Consider the following 7,175-nt stretch of genomic DNA (forward strand, 5'->3'; position numbering starts at 1 on the left):
CATTCTTTTACAAGGTCGTGGAAACAGAAACTAGTGGAGCATTTTAGATGACTAACTATGCAAGAATGTTTCCACACCATTTGGAAAGTTTCAACAACTGAATGGTTGAACTGCAGTTGCGCGATCGGACAAAATTAAGCTCCCTGCGCACTGAGGTCCACTTAAATTTTGGAAAGTACATCAGGACTTTAAAGAGATTTTCTAAATTTCAGCGACGGCTGTCACCATAATGCGACCAGCGCGGTACAGTTGCGCGGTCGGCAGCACGCTACGGTTGCATGTTCAAAGGTGCGCTGCAGTTGCACGATCGGACAAAAATACGCAAATGAAAAAAGGCTTGAAAAAGGCGGGGTTTTTTTCTTTCTTGGAGCAGATTAATTGTTTTTTACGGAAGAGGATTAGGGCCAGTGAAGAAAAAAAAACGAGGGGTGACTGGATTCTGACTTTTTTTCTCAGAATTCTGACTTTATTCTCAGAATTCTGACTTTAAAGTCAGAATTCCGACTTTGAAGTCAGAATTCTGAGAATAAAGTCAGAATTCTGACTTTATTCTCAGAATTCTGACTTTATTCTCAGAATTCTGACTTTAAATATATAGTCTATATATAGACGCTCCAATTTCCATAACATCTGGCGCCCTCAAATGACGACCAACATTCGTGCCGGTTGTATCCGGTTATAACCAGTCTTTCACCTGTCGAAAACGGAATCGCCGCCATCTGCCCAGTGTATGAGTCAGTCGCGCTAGGTGATCAAAGCCGGACAGTTGCGATTCACGATGGAACATGATCAAAGGTAAGCTCCGGGAAATTATGATAGACTCGACATAGGGGCGTGAAACTTTTAGGGAACAACTATCATATAATGGTTATTGACTGATGTGATTGTTGTGATGATTCGCCCTGACGTATTTCCTCCATGTATTATTTTATGCAAAACATCTATACATAGACTATGGGCGTGTGCACGTACAAAATCGGTGCTGGATGAGCACAGATGAAGATCTCCAGTGCGCCCTCGTGGCTGGGGCCATATCACGCAACAGGTTCGAGGAGATCATCCACTACATTCACTGCGCCGACAACGCGCACCTGAACCTCAGCGACCGGATGACAAAGCTGCGTTCCATGATGGACATCCTCAACGCTCGGTTCGGGGAGGCGTATACAATGGACTGCAATGTTGATCTGGACGAGGCAATGATCGAATATTTTGGAAGACACGGATGCAAGCAAGCAATCCGAAACAAGCCGGTGCGGTTCGGCTTCAAGGCCTGGTGCCTGAACAGTGGGACCAGCGGCTTCCTGCTCCGCTTTGACATCTACCAGGGGGCGAGTGGAGATGCCTCTGAAGTGGAACGCAAGTTCGGCAAGGGCGGTGGCACGTTCCTTCGACTTCTGGACGACCTCCCCGATGCTGTGCGTGCACTTCCACTACGCGTCTACATCGACTGTTGCGTATATAACTGGGTCCGTGTAGCATGTAGCTCCGTTGCTAATTGATAGCTCTTGACGGGATGCGCCGCAATCACATGTAAAGAAGCATTATGCGTATTTTTGTACATTCAGTAGTCAGTTTTATTAAACCGATGACGTAATGTACGATTATAAATATATATATATATACATACACGTCACGGGAACGTCACAAAGCGTCGGTAAAACATCGCGACTCGCGTCATCAAACCACTTATATGCCTTGCTGACTCCATACCATAATTCGTGGCTAGCTCATTTTAAGTATGTACACACTCACATTAAGTCAACTGATGATTGAAATAGTGTATAAAATGAAATAAAAAACACATAGACTTCAGGTATAAATGTGGTTTAATAAATTCTTAAAGATTAAACAGTTGCAACATGTTTGTCGAGTGTGGATTTGATTTACAATAAGTATTATATTTGTGCTTCATTCTTTCAAATTGATTCTGTGTGACGGATTTTTTTTTCAATTATCGTGCAGATTGACAGTGATGTCATCGCACTGATGGACGATGCCACTCTTGCCAATTACATCCCTCGCTATGGAGACCGCATTGCACTCTTTAATTTTTGCAAGACGAAACAGCCTATATCCAAAAGAAAAAACGGACCTTTAGAAAAACTACGTGAAAAAATGAAACTCAGGAAAGATAGTGACAAAGTCACTATATGAGAAAGGACTCATATGTGAGGTTGCTGTTTGTGGACTTCAGCTCTGCCTTCAACACCATTGTGCCGCAGCGACTCATCTCCAAACTCGACGAGCTGGGCCTCAGTACCTCCCTCTGCAACTGGATACTGGACTTCCTCTGTCAGAGGCCTCAGGTGGTGCGTGTTGGCGACAAAATCTCCGCCAGCATCACGCTGAGCACGGGGGCCCCCCAGGGCTGCGTGCTCAGTCCATTGCTCTTCACCCTGCTGACGCATGACTGCACTGCGACCTACAGCGACAACCGCATAGTGAAGTTTGCTGACGACACGACTCTGGTGGGTCTCATCACGAAGGGCGACGAGACTCGGTACAGGTCGGAAGTTGACCTTCTGACCACGTGGTGCAGGGACAACAACCTCCTGCTGAACGTCAGTAAGACCAAGGAAATCATTGTGGACTTCCGGAAGGGTCACACAACACACCTGCCGCTGATCATCGACGGTGCTGTGGTGGAGAGGGTGAGCTGCACCAAGTTCCTGGGGGTGCACATCAGTGAGGACCTCTCCTGGTCCGCGAACACCTCGTCACTGGCAAAGAAAGCTCAGCGCCGCCTGTATTTCCTGCGGAAGCTCAGGCGTGCATGTGCTCCTCAGGCAGTCCTGTCTACATTCTACCGTGGCACCGTTGAGAGCGTCCTCACCAGTTGCATCGCTGTCTGGGGTGGTAACTGCACTGAACAGAACTTGAAGGCCCTGCAGCGCATAGTGAATACGGCTGGTAAGATTATTGGTGCTTCGCTTCCCTCCCTGAAGGACATTTACACCTCCCATCTCGCCCGCAAGGCAACCTCGATTGCCAGAGATGTGAGTCACCCGGCTCACTCCTTGTTTGACCTTCTGCCCTCTGGGAAGAGGTACAGGAGCCTGCGCTCCCGCACCACCAGACTCGCCAACAGCTTCTTTCTCCAGGCTGTTAGGGCCCTGAACTCGCTACCCCCTTCTGCGTAGCGTGCGGCACTGTTGCGCTATTTTCGGGAATGTCTGCTGTACGCGTTTTTACGCTCCTCTTAATTAATTATTTATTTATTTATTGTTGTGTTATTTATTCATTATTTATTCAGCACGCTTTTGTTATACTTGTTTACTGTTTGTCTGTTGTGAGCCATGTCTTGTCACCGTGGGATAGGGGGGAACGAAATTTCGGTTTCTTTGTGTGTCTTTGGCATGTGGAGAAATTGACAATAAAGCTGACTTTGACTTTGACTTTGAAAGAGGACACCACCTCAAAGACACAACCACAAGAGACAAAGAAGCAGAAAACAACAAGAAATATTGCGATCGGATGGATACACAGTGATGGAAAGATGACCAAACAGGTGAGGGAGAAGCAGGGAGGGTGTACCAGAAAACTTCAAATGTCCACAGAAGCTGGGTTGAAAGACATTCTCAAGGAAGGAAAAAACAATTTTTCCCAGATGGAATTTCTCCCAAAGGATCACAATTGGACTTTGAGTTCGAGGTTTGGGATTTCAAACAAAACTGCCTCACTGATGACACCTGCCATTCCATCGGCTATATGTACGAGGCTGCAAAGCTAACATTGCTGCGTTTTTACATTGCAACAAGACCAAAAGACAACCAAGATGACGTCCACACACACAAGGAAGTGACCTCAGACAATGGCAGTGAATACAATGCCGCGGAAAGTGACAAGGTGTCTGTTTATTCAAATGAAGTCTACCAGCCATTCAACATTTCTGTTGATTCGGAAATTACCTTTGGTCCCACATATGACACAGAGGAAGATACAGAAGTCACAATGATCTACGATGGTCCTGCTATGCCCCTCAATCTACCTGATCCACAGGATGTGTTGACTATAACTGTCCACTCCACTGACACATTGAATGATATGATAAGAGCATTCTGTACAGAGGAAATATTGAACAAACCACTCAGTGTGAAACGCATACTCCCAGATGATAGAGAAGAAGCAGGTGTTGGGTCTGGAGTACTGAGAGATGTTCTCACCTGTTTCTGGCAGGAATTCTATGACCGATGCACCCTTGGTACATCAATTAAAGTGCCATTTATCCGTCATGATTTTTCTGCAGCAAAGTGGAAAGCAGTTGGGAGAATACTTATAAAAGGTTACCAAGATTGTTGCTATTTCCCAAACAAACTTGCGTTTCCTTTCCTTGAGCAAGTGCTTTTCAACTGTGTCTATAGTGACCCAAGGGCCCACTTTCTGCAATTTGTGAGCAGCCAGGAGCGTGACGTTTTGATAGACGCAGAGAAGGACTTTTCAGAAGTGGACCAAGATGATCTTGTGGAAGTTCTTGACAGCTATGGGTGTAGAAAGAGAATCACACCTGAAACCTTTCCCACAATACTGCAGGAAATAGCGCACAAAGAGCTTGTCCAAAAGCCCATACTTGTTATTGACTGCTGGAGGGAGGTTACTTTTCACCATGACTTCATAAGTCCTGACGCACTTAACAAGTTGTGCTCTGACTTGCAACCTACTTCCAAAAAGGTCTGCCAACTGCTGACATTTCCAAATGATTTAACCTCAAAGCAGAAGGAAGTGGTAAATCATCTGAAAAGGTTCATCAGGGAGTTGGATGAACTCAAGCTTCAGAAATTTCTCCGGTTTTGCACAGGATCTGATCTTATTGTCACCGACACCATCCTTGTAGAGTTTCAACAAATGACAGAGTTTAGTAGAAGACCAGTGGGGCACACATGTGGAAAGGTTTTGTACATTGCTGACAGCTATGAAAATTTCCCAGACTTCCGATCAGAATTCAATGCCGTTCTCGAAAGCAATATCTGGGTCATGGATATTGTTTAATTCTGTCAATAACATAATTATCCGTTGTAAGTTGCATCAACACAACATATTTTGTTCACTGTTCTTATTGGTCAAATAGAAACAAACTTTGTATTCGTTCCTTCACTGTTTTTAGAATTTTATAGAAACAGCTTGCATTTGGTATTATGTTTATTATATAAAAATTCTAGGGTTTAATTAAAATGACCCAAGATGTTATGCATAACCATTGGATGGTTGTTTTCAGCAGCTACGTAGTATTAAGTGAATGCTTCTGTAAAAAACTGTAGTAATATTCTATTGCATTCAATAAACTCACTCTTCATCCACTATGTATTTCCTGACTGCAAAATGTAACATCTTTGTTTTTGTTAGTCACAAATGGAAAAAAATAACCATAGATCAGGTAAGCATAGTTAAAAAATAATAATTTTGCAATGAATTATTCTGGAAAATTTGGGTCATTAAGGAAGTGTATAGACTACTGATTAAAAAAAATCTGAAAAATTATTTTCTGAGGAGTTTATATGTTCATTATATCAATACGCTTGTCAAACAATCTTCAGTAATTCCTCTCTCAACATAAGATACAAGTCACTTGCATGCAATGGATCTGATGGAGCGTGCCATTCATTTTCCTCCATTAGCTGACAACACAGTTCAAATACAGTTTCATCGCAAGGAAACTGGCATTTTGGAGTGCACTCTTCCGCAGTGATATCTTGCATTCCAGTGGGTCGATCCTCGGCACTGTGCATGGCAGGGAATGAATACATGACGACTGGCCGGCCTGAAGCTGTATCACCGTTCGACCTTGGTCTTATTTTGTGTGAGTTCCATGTGTTCACAACTTCATCCAGCTCATCCTACACAAGAGCAGCATAGTTAAGTATTTAAGTACATTGTTATTTTTTACTACTCATTTATTCATTTCAAATTCAAAAACATGATGGGGAGATAAAATATTTTACCTGCACAAGATTAAGAAAGCAGAACTGGATAAGTCTTATGACTTTTATCCAGAAAATCTCCTGTGTAGTGACCATCCTCCTGAAAAGTTTGAAATAAATTAATTCAGAACTGTGCGCTCTGTTTGCGAAGGATGGACGACCACCCTTCAATGCGCTGATTGGCAGTACTTCTCCCGTAAAGAAAACTTTTCTCCCCAGCAAAATTGTCAGAGTGGTTTTGTCGCAAAAAACACTTGCATCTTTTCAACACAGCCATTTTCTGTGCCTCTGTCTGCACGGATCCTCTCTGGACATCCACCAATGCGCGAAACTGTTTTGATGAAATAACTTCCAATCACCTTGGGATCATTGTTTGGGGTATAGGCCTCTGCCCATAACACATACCGGCTAAACCCATCAATACAACCATTGATGCAAATCCCATAGGGTTTTAATTTATCATAGCCATCCATGTGCCAAAGAGCATTTGGGCCTCGACAGCTGTACTGACGTCTTCTAAGGCGTCGTGCTCTTCTTAATTCTACGCTGACTGGGTCAACCAATTTTATACCGTATTTGCCGGTGTACAGGTCGACTCGGTGTATAAGTCGACCCCCTAAAATTCGACGGAAATTTACGATTTTATGATATATCCTTTGTATAAGTCGAGCTCAATTGTTGCATTATATTAAACTTCAAAATTCAATATGCGAAATTTATTGACGAAATGTGTTCAAATTCCGGGAGGCCGTGCGCATGCGGCTGTTTATAAGCACCGCGGAGGAGATCGCGGCCGGCGAGCTCGCGCACGCCACCCGGCACCAACGGGAGGCCGGAAATAGCTCCAAGCCGAGCGGATCGGCACTTTATAAGCACCGCGGAGGAGATCGCGGCGCCTCATTGGACTTCCAGCGGCCGGCGAGCTCGCGCACCCGCCCGGCACATCCGGGAGGCCGTGCGCACGAGCCAAGTGGCCGAAAATAGCCCCCGCCGAGCGGATCGGCTGTTTATAAGCACCGCGGAGGTGGTCGCGGCGTCTCATTCGACTTCCAGCGGCCGGCGAGCTCGCGCACCCGCCCGGCACATCCGGGAGGCCGTGCGCACGAGCCAAGTGGCCGAAAATAGCCCCCGCCGAGCGGATCGGCTGTTTATAAGCACCGCGGAGGTGGTGGCGGCGCCTCATTCGACTTCCAGCGGCCGGCGAGCTCGCGCACCCGCCCGGCACATCCGGGAGGCCGTGCGCACGAGCCAAGTGGC

General features: G+C 45.4%; 2 pseudogenes across 1 annotated transcript; one reads left to right on the forward strand and one right to left on the reverse strand.

Annotated features, from left to right (window-relative positions):
- Positions 1 to 986: 986 nt before the first annotated feature.
- On the forward strand, positions 987 to 6,477 carry LOC148382132 (uncharacterized; annotated as a pseudogene).
- Positions 2,101 to 6,517, reverse strand: LOC148382133 (uncharacterized; annotated as a pseudogene). The gene is made up of 2 exons (XR_015854221.1): positions 5,940 to 6,517; positions 2,101 to 5,834 (listed from the first exon to the last, which is right to left on the reverse strand). The product of XR_015854221.1 is annotated as an uncharacterized LOC148382133 (transcript).
- Between the last annotated feature and the right edge of the window lie 658 nt (positions 6,518 to 7,175).

The sequence above is a fragment of the Syngnathus floridae genome, chromosome 18 (assembly GCF_059516105.1).
Source record: "Syngnathus floridae isolate MCC-2025c chromosome 18, RoL_Sflo_1.0, whole genome shotgun sequence".
NCBI lineage: Eukaryota > Metazoa > Chordata > Actinopteri > Syngnathiformes > Syngnathidae > Syngnathus > Syngnathus floridae.